The 14,999-nt window shown below is 39.7% G+C and overlaps 1 protein-coding gene and 1 long non-coding RNA gene across 11 annotated transcripts in view; one reads left to right on the forward strand and one right to left on the reverse strand.

Moving 5' to 3' along the window:
- The window catches only part of NPAS3 (neuronal PAS domain protein 3), a 927,606-nt gene that overhangs the window by 541,746 nt on the left and 370,861 nt on the right, over nt 1–14,999 (reverse strand). The gene's annotated exons all lie outside the window — the stretch shown is intronic.
- On the forward strand, nt 8,610–13,032 carry LOC110122912 (uncharacterized). 2 transcript variants are annotated; one of them, XR_002309371.2, is made up of 3 exons: nt 8,610–9,325; nt 9,763–10,023; nt 10,441–13,032. It is a non-coding gene; the product is annotated as an uncharacterized lncRNA (long non-coding RNA). The 2 variants fall into 2 exon arrangements; XR_011491638.1 differs by having other exon boundaries at nt 9,763–13,032.

Raw genomic sequence — 14,999 nt, forward strand, 5'->3', positions numbered from 1 at the left:
GACTCCCCACTATATTTCACAAATTTGTTAACATAACGGTAGAATGTTAAAGTTTTTCAAACTTTGAAGTAGAATACATTTTTTATGCTTCACATAGCATGCTGCAGAGATCAAGCTGTGGTAATCTAAAGAATAAATTTTAAATGGAAAAAGTTTTATTAAATCCCAAGAATCAACATCCATTACAATAGCTAGGCCAATATTACACAGTAATTGTTGAAAGCAAACTTTGTTTTACTAGTCCAACTACAAAACAATCAATAAATCAAGAAAATAAGCATAGCTGGAAGACTTCAGAATGTTAAACTCATTTGAAAATAAGAATTTTATAGCTATCCAAACTATCAAGAAATATTTTTCACTTACAGAATACTATTCTAAACACTCAAGATGCTCAAACTTCCAACATACACCGACAAACACATGAAAAAAATGTTCAACATCACTCATTATTAGAGAAAGGCAAGACTAAGCTGAGGTATCATCTCGCACCAGTCAGAATGGCCATCATCAAAAAATCTACAACAATAAGTGCTGGAGAGGATGTGGAGAAAAGTAACCCTCTTGAACTGTTGGTGGGAATGTAAATGGATACAGCCACTATGGAGAACAGTATGGAGATTTCTTTAAAAACTAGTAATAAAAACTAGCATATGGCCCAGCAATCTCACTACTGGGCATACACTCTGAGAAAACCACAATTCAAAAAGACACATGTATCCCAAAGGTCCATCTAGTGAAAGCTATGGTTTTTCCAGTACTCATGTACAGATGTGAAAGTTGGGTGATAAAGAAAGCTGAGCACCAAAAAATTGATTATTTTTGAACTGTGGTGATGGAGAAGACTCTTGAGAGTCCCTTGGACTGCAAGGAGAGCCAACCAGTCCATCCTAAAGGAAATCAGTCCTGAATATTCATTGGAAGGACTGATGCTGAAGCTGAAACTCCAACACTTTGGCCACTTGATGCAAAGAACTGACTCATTTGAAAAGACCCTGATGCTGGGAAAGATTGAAGGCAGGAGAAGGGAACAACAGAGGATGAGATGGTTGGATGGTATCACTGACTTGATGGACATGAGTTTGAGCAAGCTCTGGGAGTTGGTGATGAATAGCAAAGTCTGGCATGCTGCAGTCCATGGGGTCACAGAGTTGGACATGACTGAGCGACTGAACTGAACTGATCCCAGTGTTCATTGCAGCACTATCTATAATAACCAGGACATGGAAGAAACCCAGAAGTCCATTGTTAGATGAATGGATAAAGAAGTTGTGGTACATATATGCAATGAAATATTACTCAGCCATAAAAAGGAATAAATTTGAGTCAGTTCAAGTGAGGTAGATGAACCCAGAGGCTGTTTTACAGAGTGAAGTAAGTCAGAAAGAGAAAAATAAATATCATATATTAATGCATATATATGCAATCTAGAAAAATGGTACTGATGAATCTATCTGCAGGGCAGTAACAGAGATGCAGATATAGAGAACAGACTTATGACACAGTGGGGGAAGGAAAGACTGGGACGAATTGAGACACTGAATTGAAATTAGCATTGAATGTAGCATTGAAACATATATATTACTATATGCAAAACAAATAGCTAGAGGGAAGCTGCTGTATAATACAGGAAGGTCAACCCAGTGCTGTGTGACAACCTAGAGGGGTGGGATAGGAGTGGGTGGGAGAGAAATTCAAGGAGGGGACAGGTGTATACTTATGACTGATTCTTGTTATTGTATGGCAGAAACCAACACAACATTACAACGCTGTAAAGCAATTATCCTCCAGCTAATGGCAAAACGAACATTTTAAAGGAAAAGAAAAAAAAAGATCTGCAAGATGTTCAAGCTTCTAAACAAATTTAAACTAAAATCTTTGAATACCTTTTAATCACAAAGAAAGATTTCCAAAGTCCATGAACTAAGATAATACAAATGGTCTTACAGAGTCATTGGAAATACGGGTAAATCCTTTCATTCTCCCAATTTAGAAGTTAATTTAAAACTACTTCACAGAAGTTATCATAAGAATGACTCACATCTAAACAACTACATCTTTTGTATGACTTACAACTCATGTATTTGGTACTTAAGGCAATCACTTCCTCAGAAACCACTGTACTAAATTTAAATGTTTCAATGATTCATTGAGTGACAATGAATAATATTCCAAATATTTTCTTAGATCTTAATTTTATTCTCTTCTAAAGGAAAAAAAGCTCTGAAATACCATATATTTTATCTTTGATTTTCACTCCACGTCTCTCTTCCTTTGTAACAGTGAAAACTCTTCTAAGTGAGAGAGAAAAGATTCAAGTCAACATAAACTTAAGTGTAGACACAAAAAAAACCAACTCAGCTCAGACTTAAGTGTTTAAAAAATCCAGGGAGTAAGGGAGGAAGGGAAAAGGGGAAGGATGAAAGGAAGGAGGGAAGGAAGGTGGGGCCTAGCATTTAGGATTTCAGACAGCATTTTAATCAGGGGTTCAAATCATGTCAGCAAGATCAGGCTTCTCTCTGTCTCCAATTTGCTTTCCACTTGATGCACTTCAAGCCAGGCTCCATAAAGTAGTAAGATGGCCAAAAACACTGCCAACGCCCTGTCTTCTCAGATTCAAATCCAGAGAAAACAATGAATTTTTCTTCTAAAAGTCTCAGCAAAGGGCTTGCATGTCCATTGCTAAACCCCACACTATGGCATAACCAGAAGCAGACAGAGCTCTACTTGAAACATCTAAATCCCGACCCATTCCCAAAATCACAGGTGGAAACAACTCAATCCAAATTCAGGGGCTGAGAAGTGGGATAAGAATGGTACCTGAGAGGGAAAGTGCAATACTGAGTGAATGATGGTAGAGTAACACATGTTCTGTGATGCCCCCACTTAGTACTTGACATGGACATAGAACTTGAGCAGCTCCACTGAAGCTATATTCAGTTTAGTCGCTCAGTCATGTCTGACTCTGCAACCCCATGGACTGCAGCATGCCAGGCTTCCCTGTCCATCACCAACTCCCGAAGCTTACTCAAACTCATGTCCATTGAGCCAGTGATACCATCCAACTATCTCATCCTCTGTTGTCCCCTTCTCCTCCTGCCTTCAATCTTTCCCAGCATCAGGGTCTTTTCAAATGAGTCAGCTCTTCACATCAGGTAGCCAAAGTACTGGAGTTTCAGCTTCAGCATCAGTCCTTCCAGTGAATATTCAGGACTGATTTCCTTTAGGATGGACTGGTTGGCTCTCCTTGCAGTCCAAGGGACTCTCAAGAGTCTTTTCCAGCACCACAGTTCAAAAGCATCAATTCTTCAGTGCTCAGCTTTCTTTATAGTCTAACACTCACATCCATACATGACCCCTGGAAAAACCATAGCCTTGACTAGAAGGACCTTTGTTGGCAAAGTAGTGTCTCTGCTTTTTAATATGCTGTTTAGGTTGATCATAGCTTTTCTTTCAAGGAGCAAGCATCTTTTAATTTAATGGCTGCAGTTACCATCTGCAGTGATTTTGGAGCCTCCCAAAATAAAGTCTGTCACTGTTTCCATTGTGAGCCCATCCATTTGCCATAAAGTGATGGAACTTTATGCCATGATATTCATTTTTTGAATGTTGAGTTTTAAGCCAGCATTTTCACTCTCCTTTTTCACTTTCATCAAGAGGCTCTTTAGTTCTTCTTTGCTTTCTGCCATAAGGGTGGTGTCATCTGCATATCTGAGGTTATTGATATTTCTCCCAGAAATCTTGATACCAGCTTGTGCTTCATCCAGCCCAGCATTTCTCATGATGTACTCTGCATGGAGAAGTTAAATAAGCAGGGTGACAATATATAGCCGTGATATACTCCTTTACCAATTTGGAACCAGTCTGTCGTTCCATGTTCAGTTCTAACTATTGCTTCTTGACCTGCATACAGATTTCTCAGGAGGCAGGTCAGGTGGTCTGGTATTCCCGTCTCTTTAAGAATTTTCCATAGTTTGTTGTGATCCACAGAGCCAAAGGCTTTGGCGTAGTCAATAAAGCAGAAGTAGATGTTTTTTTTTTTTTCCTTTTATTTATTTTTTTATTTTTATTTTTTTCCATTTATTTTTATTAGTTGGAGGCTAATTACTTTACATCATTACAGTAGTTTTTGTCATACATTGAAATGAATTAGCCATGGATTTACATGTATTCCCCATCCCAGTCCCCCCTCCCACCTCCCTCTCCACCCAATCCCTCTGGGTCTTCCCAGTGCACCAGGCCCGAGCACTTGTCTCATGCACCATATCAGATAAAATAGACTTTCAAATTAAGTCTGTGAAAAGAGACAAAGATGGACACTACATAATGATCAAAGGATCAATCCAAGAAGAAGATATAACAATTATAAATATATATGCACCCAACATAGGAGCACCGCAATATGTAAGGCAAACGCTAACGAGTATGAAAGAGGAAATTAATAGTAACACAATAATAGAAGTAGATGTTTTTTTTGTAACTCTCTTGCTTTTTTGATGATCCAACAGATGTTGGTAATTTGATCTCTGATTCCTTGCCTTTTCTAAATCCAAATTGAACATCTGGAAGTTCACAGATCACATACTATTGAAGCCTGGCTTGGAGGATTTTGAGCATTACTTTGATAGAATGTGAGGTGAGTACAATTTGTTTGATTCTGTATTAAGGATTCTAAAGGTAAGAATCCAATGGATGCAGTCAAGTAGACCAGTCAGGAAGCTTCATTTGCATAGAAGCCCAGTGTTCTTATTTAAATTGCATACTAATTAGTGGTAACTTGAGGACTGATACAGATTGCAAAATTAATATAGCTCCCACCCCAGCCACCCCTTGAGACAGTCACCATAACAGGACGGGGTTAAGGGTGGCAACTAGGAAAAAGGAAGGAAGGATCATTTCTGTTCCTGTTTTTCTATTACACAAATTCCAGTTATTGTTCTTGTTGTTGTTTAGTCATTAAGTCATGTCTGACTACTTTGTGACCCCTTGGACTGTAGGCTGCTAGGCTCCTCTGTCCATGGGATTTCTCAGGCAAAAACACTGGAGTGGGTTGCCATCATCTGCTCCAGGGGATCTTCCTGACACAGGGATCAAACCCTTGTCTTCTTCATTGGCAGGTGGACTCTCTACTGCTGAGGCACCAGAGAAGCCCTCCAGGTACTATGCTTAGTTAAATAAATACCGTCAAATTAAAAAATATTTATTAACATTATTCATTTATATGGAAAAGGACTTCATAGGTTAGACAACTATTAAACTACTTTCCTACCTACACAATATCTCCCTAAAATTCTCTGACATACAAATTCTACTACCTCTGTGCATATGGTATATCCTCAGAGGCCAAACGGAAAGGAAAAACAAAGGTGGGACAGGCCTTGATAAGAGGAAAAGGGTTTAAAGGTAGAAGAAAACATATTCTTTGGGCTTAATATATTGATTTATCAAGTATACTGGTCAGCGAAGTTCTAGTAATTTCTCAAAATGGTAGAAGTTGATTCATCTTAGACAGGCAAAACAGTCACTTAAGAGCAGTCTGTGAAGCCTTCCCTGAAACTTCATCTTTATCCTGGCACAATGTGAAGGAGCTAATTGAGAAAAACTGAACATCTGGGCCGTTCAGTGGAGAGCACAGCAGACCTTTCACTGCAGGAAGTGCCTCAAAAATATTAATAACCAATTTCTCCACGCACCGCCCAGTGTGCGATCAAACCTCCGGTCCATCCAGCTCCACAAAGCCAATCTGAAAGGAGGGCAGGAAGAGACACATCTTCAGCAGCCTGAAAACTTGGAACGGGTGAAGTGACGCTGGCTGTGATGATAAATAACGTGTCTCGAGCTGCGGCGGCAGCGCGAGGCTCCGACACCAGCGAACTGGCGCACTCAGACAGGCTCCCCTGAAAGAGTTGGAAATGTCAGTGCACCCACTCCTTCCTAATGGAAAGATGCGAGATGGATTCTTCCTTTATGCAAGCAGCAGGGTTCCTGACAGCAGGACTGAGGAGAATCCAAAACACTTAATATAGTGTTGCTGTTTTTTTTTTTAGTGTGTTTATTTTGTTATTTGCCTCTTAAGTAGCCATGAGTCAAATTACTGAAGATCATGGATACCATTTGGCTACTGGGCAGTATTTTTAGTGAAATACATACTCAGCATCTCCAAGTTAAAAATAATGATAAATGAAAGTAAAGGGAAGATAGACAGAGATTAAAATCCTCCTGTATTCATTATGGGTACAAGACACTTTTATAATTTTATTTTTGGTTAGATCACAAATAACAGCATATATAAAAATTTCCAGATAATTATAATGAAGGACATTTATTGGCAGCATATGATATATATGGCATAATCTAAGTGCTTTGTGTGTGTCAATGTATTTATGCTTGAAACAACTCAGAGGTAGGTGAGGAAACTGAGGAAAGAGAGTCAGATAACTTTCTCGGATCACACTCCTAGTAAAAGGCAGCACTGGGCTTAGATCCAGGCAGACTGCATTTTAAGCTTATGTTCTCAATTTATAGGCAGTTTAGCTTCATGATGGTTTATATATGAATCAAAAAGAATGGAGTTGAGGGAATTTCTACTCAGAATTCTGTAGCTATCATAGGATACCAAATTTTTATGCAGACTACGCAAAACTAGATGCAGATCTCTATGATATAGATAGTTACACCCACAGCCAAACATAATTGCGATATAGTGGTGGTTCACAGCTGCACCCCAGGTGCCCTCATCTGTTAGGACTACATTATCTAAGACACACAGGACTCGACTAGGCTTAATAGATTTAAATCAATACCTTGAATTAACATCAGGAAAAAAAAATGTTGCAAAGACAGATAGGTAGGCATGGAAGAAACTGCATTTATGAAAGAAAATTACAACCTCTTACATGAAGTTTTCAGTATCAAGGTAGGCACATATGTGTACATATGTGTGCACAGGGGCACATGTGTACACATACATATATACACTGAATGTCTACATAAATATGTATCTAGAAAAGGAGACATTGATGAATTAGCAACAACTTCAATGGAGATAAAATAACTCTTAGAGGAATTAAAGTTGAGTTTTGGTGAATATTCTCTACCTGGGAGAATGATGGTTCAACTCATTCTGCCAGTAGAACTGCCTCAGAAAATCAAGACTAATTCCTCATTTTTAAATCAAAGGCTGCATTTTTACTGTTATTATTTCATGGCAACATTTGGAAGAAGCTAGGCGTATTTGTCTTTCAAAAAGTAAAATGTATGTTATGCTTTGCATTGCTTTAAGATTTTAATATTTGGCAAGTACTGTAGCATAGACAATCAAATGAGTTAACATTCTTTCATTCATACAGGGACATTAGAGATGTGAGTTTGCTCCTTGAGTTGGGAAGATCCTGGGGAGAAAAAGTGGCAACCCACTCCAGTATTCTGCCCTGGAGAATCCCATGGACAGGGGAGCCTGGCAGACTATAGTTCGTGGGGTTGCAAATAGTTGGACAAGACTGAGCACAACAACATTATATTAAAGCCTTAGCTTGTGAAAACAGACAGGATTTCTGATTCCATTCCATTACATTCTGGTTGACTACTTTTTTCTAAGTGAGTAATATTATCCTTCACCAACGGGGCATCTTGAACTTTTAGTAAATAAAGACTTTACTCTCTATAGGACAAAGGTTTGAAACAATATCACTCTTTATGGGCTCCATAAATACTCCCATATTAAAATGAAATATGTCTCATTTGGATGCTAACTAAAATTCTGGAGAATAATCATCTCAATTATTTATAGGTCATGATGTTTACTTAGAACCAATCCATATGCTTTAACTAGGCAACAGAGCCTAAAGTTATCCTGTGGAGTTGATGGCAATAAGCAGCCTTTCTTTGTATTTAAAATATCTGCTATTGAGTCCTTTATTTGAAGAGTAGGATGTGCCTTATCTTTGGAGCCTTCAGAGGGCTGCCGGTAAGGCTGTGGGAGGCCAGGACAGAACTGGAGAGGAATAACAGTCAGCCATGTGCTACGCACAGGCTTTTAGTATCTAGAAAGGGCTTCTAAAAGAAGTCTTGTTAATGTCTCCCTGGAGTGGTAGAGAATAACAACTGAAAATAACAACTTTGAGGCTTCCTTTTAAGCCACTACCTTACAGGAGCTAGGAGGTGTTTATTCTGTTCTGGTCATCACAGTATGGCTTCATCACAGTCCTATTTGGGGAAATTCTATTGTTCCTTGCTGAACTGTGTAGTTACCCACTTCATCCTCCCTCCTCCCATCTCTTCATCAGAAAGGGCCAAGAACCACACTTTATTCATTTCTTATCAGTGGTCAGAATTGTTTTACACATAATAAACACTTAAGTGTTTTAAAGCTGTTCTCATTAAAATTACTACTTTTGTATAACTGCACTTTTTGTGATTCCCACAAAAATTTTGTTGAAATCCTTTCATAAATCTTACTTTGGAATAAATAAAACTGGTCTATTTCTCCTGTGAAATTATCTTTCCTTCTTAGAGTCCTGAGAAGTCATTCTCTTAACAATCACAACCCAGACTCCACTCAAACATTCCAAATGCCCCAGCATCACAATCAAGGCTCTATGGTGATCCAGCCCCACCTTCCTACCAGGCGGCTCTGACCAAGGCAGACCTCATCAGACCCTTGACATTCCAAGGACATGCTCATCACTCATCCCTGCTGATGCTCTTCCCTCACTTTCCAGTCTTGGAAGGTGTTAATTCCTGACCATCTTTTAAGGGCCAGCATAGACACTCCTTTAGTCAACAAATGCAGATGTCTTTACTGTCTCAGAAATGTCCATCATAAGAAACTAGGAATAAAAAATCAGGCAAAAATAGACACTATTCCTTCTTTCATGGAGCTTACAGTCAGCGGAGGAGACAGATACTGAATAATCTACCATGACAATTGATGTATAATTGCAAGGGCTTTGGAGGACAATGTTTGAGCCCTTGAGAGTTTATAACAAAGGAACCCAGACCTAGAGTAAGGCATCAAAAAGGCTTCCCCGAGGAAGTTACACTTTAGCTGAGATTTTCTGTGAAGTGAGAATCAAAGTCAAACAGATGAAAGAATGGGCACTGGGACACAGCAGGAAATACATCTGAACACTGCAGAGAGAAAGAACATGGAGAGTTCAAGACACTGAAGGCCAATGTGGGTGAGGAAAAGAAAGAAAGGAAGACAGAGAAGTAGGTGGGGGTGAGACCATGATTTCATGGGAATGATTTTAGACTCCCATGGCTTAAGTCAACAAGAAACCACTGAAACCTTTACCATGGAGCCAGGCCGTTTCCCAGGAGAGAAGTAAGTTCTCCCTTCTCTAAACTTCAGCTGTATGCCTGCATCATACTCCTGGCACCATAATCTTATATTTTGTTTTATGGGCACATGTAAACATCCCTTAACTCACCTTGCCTTATTAAGCACCTGCAGAGCATGCTGCCTACAATTTCCCAGTAAATATTGCCTTCCTGGATTAATGACCCATCATTTAGTGATCAAAGATGACCCTTTCCTTTACTTTGAACTCCCGAATAACCAAACTGCTTATTTTCATATATTAACACTAATTTAATTCTCTAACGTCTGAATTCTGAACACATAGCTATCGGGATTAGTTTTACCTCAGAGTTTGGCCATAAGCAAAATATAGCATTTTAAGTTTTGGAATTTTGCATCTCTCTTTTCAGTTAATTATATCATTTGATAATTACAAGATACTTTCTTCTACTCTTTTCAAGGTGACTTGTTTACCACTCAAGAGAAATCTTTATGTATGTATTGTGCGGTGCTGTGCTAAGTTGCTTAAGTCATGCCCACCTCTTTGTGACTCAATGGACTGTAGCCCACCAGGCTTCTCTGTCCATGGGGATTCTCCAGTCAACACCACCAGAGTGGGTTGCCATGCCCTTCTCCAGGGGATCTTCTTGGCCCAGCAATCGAACCCATGCTTTTTTGTCTCCTGCATCGTCATGTGGGTTTTTAACCACAAGTGCCACCTGGTAAGCCCTTTGTATGTATTACTCATTGTTTTATTAAACTTTCTATTATATTGAAAACTCCTTATCAAACCTGAGGAAGGAAAGACTAAATGCCATCCTAAGTGTTTTCTCTCATTTTTCTATCATTATACTTATCAAATCACTTGAATCATAATGTTTTATCAAAAGGTTTTTAGAAGATTTTAATATCTTCATTGTCTGTCAAGAATTTTAACCTTAAATAGATGCTCGATAAATGTTTATTAAGAAGAAAGGAGAGAAGCAAGAGGAGGAGGAAGAGATCATCTCTACCATGCCCACCTTCATCTTTTGCTGCCTTAAATTAAGTTTTATAGTAACTTGTCCATGCTTTTAAATTGATTTTTTAAATTATTTCCCAAATCCACTGGATTCCACATTTCTTTTCTACACCTTAAGATTGTTGAACCACTAGACTATGAGTCGGGGATGTGGAGCAATGAAGAGAGTTGGGCAAGAACAATAACACAGATGCAGCCCAGTGCCTAGGACAGTCTACAAGAGAAGCTCAATCCTGACGAGACAACTACTAGAATCTCTGATGCTCACCAGAGCTGCTACTGACGCACGTGGTACGATTCTGGTATTCTTAACGGCGGTGTAAGCAGGGCAGTGGTGGTACTGATAAGACTACTTTTTCATCTTCCTCCGTCCCTCATGCAACTTTAAATGCATTTGCATTCATGATGGCAACCTAAAAATTTCTCAACCTCGTGAGTCTTTGTTCCTTCAAAAGAGTTTGTCTCACATCAGGGCAAAGTGTATTCCAGAAAATGCAGAGAGAGTCCTAGAATGGAATACAAGAAATGACTGTATATCAGCCATTTATAAAATGTGCTCACGAAGGGCGGGGGAAGAGGAAGCTGTGTCTGGACCTTCCTCCAATTAAGCCATGAAGCTCTCCTTCTACACTTGCGTTTGTTTATGCTTCTGGGTGAGATATACCTGCAGGAGACCTCTTCAGCTTTAAAATAATAATTTGTACAAGGTTTTATGTTTATTTGGCCTTTCATGAGAGAAAGAAACATCTAAGAGTTATAATCCAGCCATCTTGGCTACAGGAAAGAGCTGCCAACTGAATGGAGTTCACTATGTAGGCATGATTCCCAGGGAACGTCAAGGTTAAACAGGGGCTCCCTGAGTGGAGAATCTATCTCCCTAATTTCATGTGGAACCCCGATATCCCGGGGCTGAACAGCCAAACATAACATTCAGAGAAGGAGTTGTTTTATCATTCTGTGTAATGGGTGGCCTGTGCTTTATAGCTAAGTGCACGCTTTTTCAAGTGGATGCTTTTGAAATACCACCGAATGTAGGTTCATAAAAAAGGAAAGATAAGTATAATAAGTAAGCTGGCTGAATAAATAAGAATACTCAAGGCCTGTGCACATTATACCACATGAGACAAGTCCTGGGAAATACTGGCAGTTACTTTTCTTCATAATGCATCAAAGAGGTCAGCCTGGAGAAATGCTGCAGGGCAGCATGCTCCGTTTACGTGGCCCTACTCCAACTCTCACAAGCAGCAACAGCAGTGATAAGCTTAGACCACCTGGCCATTTGTTAGCAGCAAGGGCTGCCTCTGGTAGAAGCCAGGCACAGAGTTAGGGAGATGATAGCAACATTATTCTCTGATACCTTCCGAGTGTTATTACAAGATGACAATATTGTTTTTAGCCCATTTCCCTTAACCAGATTGACAGAATTACAGGTTGACATTATTGTGAAATTTTATGATGTATCATGTTAACTGCGCCAGTTTGATTAGCCTTGATTGACGGCTTGTACCTGAACAGCAAGTGAAATACCTCAAAAATATAAAGCCAGCGGATCTCACGTGACTTTCACAATAAACACAATCTCTAGCTAATTTAATTTTTAACTAACTAGGAATTTCATCCTAACCTCATTCTACTAAAATTTCATTTCTTTCAACCTCATCTTGAGGCTGGAACTGGAGGAGAATAAATCCAGGCTGCAGTTATAAAATCACCGCTTGCTTTCTGAGACTTTAAATGCATTAGGAACAGACTGCTTGCCTAATGTGACCCTGGTCTGTATTGCCATTGGAGGAAACAGATGCACCTCAGGGCTGGCGTCCCTACACAAAGCCCAGGCTGAGATGTGAGGCCTTTAAAAACACAGTAGAGAAAGGCAGGCACAAGCACCTCTCTGCATTATTGCCATACCTCCGCAATGCTTCTCTCTTAGAGCATCCTCATCTGTTATTGAAACAGAAGTTGATCTCCTTTTAAATCTTAGAACTAGAAGCTAGACCACCGGGTAAATTAAGCAGAGGGGTGGTACTTTCCCCCTCTGGCTCCATGGTGAATTGGACCTGCAATTCAGTCTGGAATGAGATTGGTAGTTTCCATTTGCCTCGGAGATTAAAGCCATTCATACTGCAGAATCTAGACATACTAAGAGGTACAATTAGACACCACTTGTAGATTCCACTTGCCACCTGACTTGTAAACACAGTCAGAAAAAGTGGGACTTGATCCAAACAGTCCTCTCCAATCAATAACCTGCTTCACTTTCTTCTTTGTATCTCTCTGGAAATCTGTAACAATTATGCCACCAGTCTAAAAGTACTGCATCACAAAAGGATTCTTCAGATGCTTCTGAATTATATTCCTTGTTGCACAGAGTGGAAACGAAATTCCCACAAAAGGAGTGCCCGTGACAAACCAGATTCTAAGGGCTGAGCAACAGTTACAAAAGAAAGCAAACCACCTATAGAAAATTCAACGTACAATTTTAAAAAATGATTTTTTTTTTCTTTTTAGTGTAAATGGTACATCAGGAAGGCTTTTGTTATTATTTTTGTTTCCTGGAGGAACAACCAGCTGATTATCCAGTTTCCAGGAAGGAAGTGCAACTGCTGAGATGCACTGGGGCATATTTTGTTAACACACCTACATCACTGCCTGCTCACATTAAGCACATGTATCCAAATATTTATTCATACATGCATTTGAATTTAATAAATCTATTAATCCCATAAAGAGGTACTTAACACCGCTTTCTTGAAGTGTCTACATGTTTTAGGCTGGTCTCTCCCTGAGTTTGCTGTGTTTCTTAGGGTTAACAACCCTTCCTTGGATTTATCCTCTCCACTTTCATTTCAGACTCAGACAAGTGAAATATAACCCTGGGAGAGAAAGCATGCTGGTACCTCCAGGGTCTATTTTCTAGAGTTTTGGTTTACACTGATAACCTGAACTGTGAATATTACATAGACCCTCAGGCTAATAGTGGACAGTCTTGGCAGATAACATGAAAACAGACAACTTTAAAATCTGTGATAGTCAATGTTTTTAGAATAGCAAACCTACACATACACTGAGTCTCTTTCCTACTGGAATTGGCCATGAAATATGCAGTTCCCAGGAGGCTATGGAAAGAGAGCTCTAATTCTACTTCCCTTAAGAGGATGGTCAGTAGTACAAAAGACCAGGACTACATCCAGTGGGAAACTCAGGTCTGTGACAGGCAGATCTGTTACACATGTCTCCATGTGAGAGCAGCACCTTAATGGGAAAGACAATCAGGCTCAACAGCACCAGAGCATGGTACTGCTCAGTGACAGGGGGCTGGCTTATTAAAGATCGTTAAAGCCAATGTGCTGGGTTTCATGAAGGGCACGGTGTCATTGTCATAGTTTGGCCAGGGCTGGATCCAGCGTGAAATGATATATATTTATATACATACATACATATATATACACACACATATACACACATATACACATATATACACACATATACACATATATATATATACACTACTAAGTATGTCTCTCACATATACACACATACACACATTCCCACACACACTTATGTAATAGCAAAAGCAGAGATTCCAGAAATTGGACACCTGTATTGTACCCTGGCTCCAAAACTCTCTAGGCACAAGTTTCAGAAAGACAATTTAATTGCCTTCAGTTCAGTTCAGTTGCTCAGTCATGTCCGACTCTTTGCGACTCCATGGACCACAGCACACCAGGCCTCCCTGTCCATCACCAACTCCCGGAGTTTACCCAAACTCATGACCACTAATTTGGTGATACCATCCAACCATTTCATCCTCTGTCATCCCCTTCTCCCACCTTCAATCTTTCCCAGCATCAGGGTCTTTTCAAATGAGTCAGCTCTTCACATCAGGTGGCCAAAGTATTGGAGTTTCAGCTTCAACATCAGTCCTTCCAAAACACTCAGGACTGATCTCCTTTAGGATGGACTGGTTGGATCTCCTTGCTCTCCAAGGGACTCTCAAGAGTCTTCTCCAACACCACAGTGCAAAAGCATCAATTCTTTGGCACTCAGCTTTCTTTATCGTCCAACTCTCACATCCATACATGACTACTGGAAAAATCATAGCCTTGACTAGAAGGACCTTTGTTGGCAAAGTAGTGTCTCTGCTTTTTAATATGTTGTCTAGGTTGGTCATCACTTTCCTTCCAAGGAGTAAGTGTCTTTTAATTTCATGGCTGAAATCACCATCTGCAGTGATTTTGGAGCCCCAAAAAATAAAGTCAGCGACTGTTCCACATCTATTTGCCACGAAGTGATAGGACTAGATGCCATGATCTTAGTTTTCTGAATATTGAGCTGTAAGCCAACTTTTTCACTCTCCTCTTTCACTTTCATCAAGAGGCTCTTTAGTTCTTCACTTTCTGCCATAAGGTTGGTGTCATCTACATATCTGAGGTTATTGATATTTCTCCCAGCAATCTTGATTCCAGCTTGTGCTTCATCCAGCCCAGCATTTCTCATGATATACTCAGAATATAAGTTAAATAAGCAGGATGACAATATACAGCCTTGACATACTCCTTTTCCTATTTGGAACCAGTATGTTGTCCCATGACCAGTTCTAACTGTCGCTTCTTGACATGCATACAGATTTCTCAAGAGGCAGGTCAGTATTAACTGCCTTAGCACCCCATTTTTTCA

The sequence above is a fragment of the Odocoileus virginianus genome, chromosome 16 (assembly GCF_023699985.2).
Source record: "Odocoileus virginianus isolate 20LAN1187 ecotype Illinois chromosome 16, Ovbor_1.2, whole genome shotgun sequence".
NCBI classification, from domain to species: domain Eukaryota; kingdom Metazoa; phylum Chordata; class Mammalia; order Artiodactyla; family Cervidae; genus Odocoileus; species Odocoileus virginianus.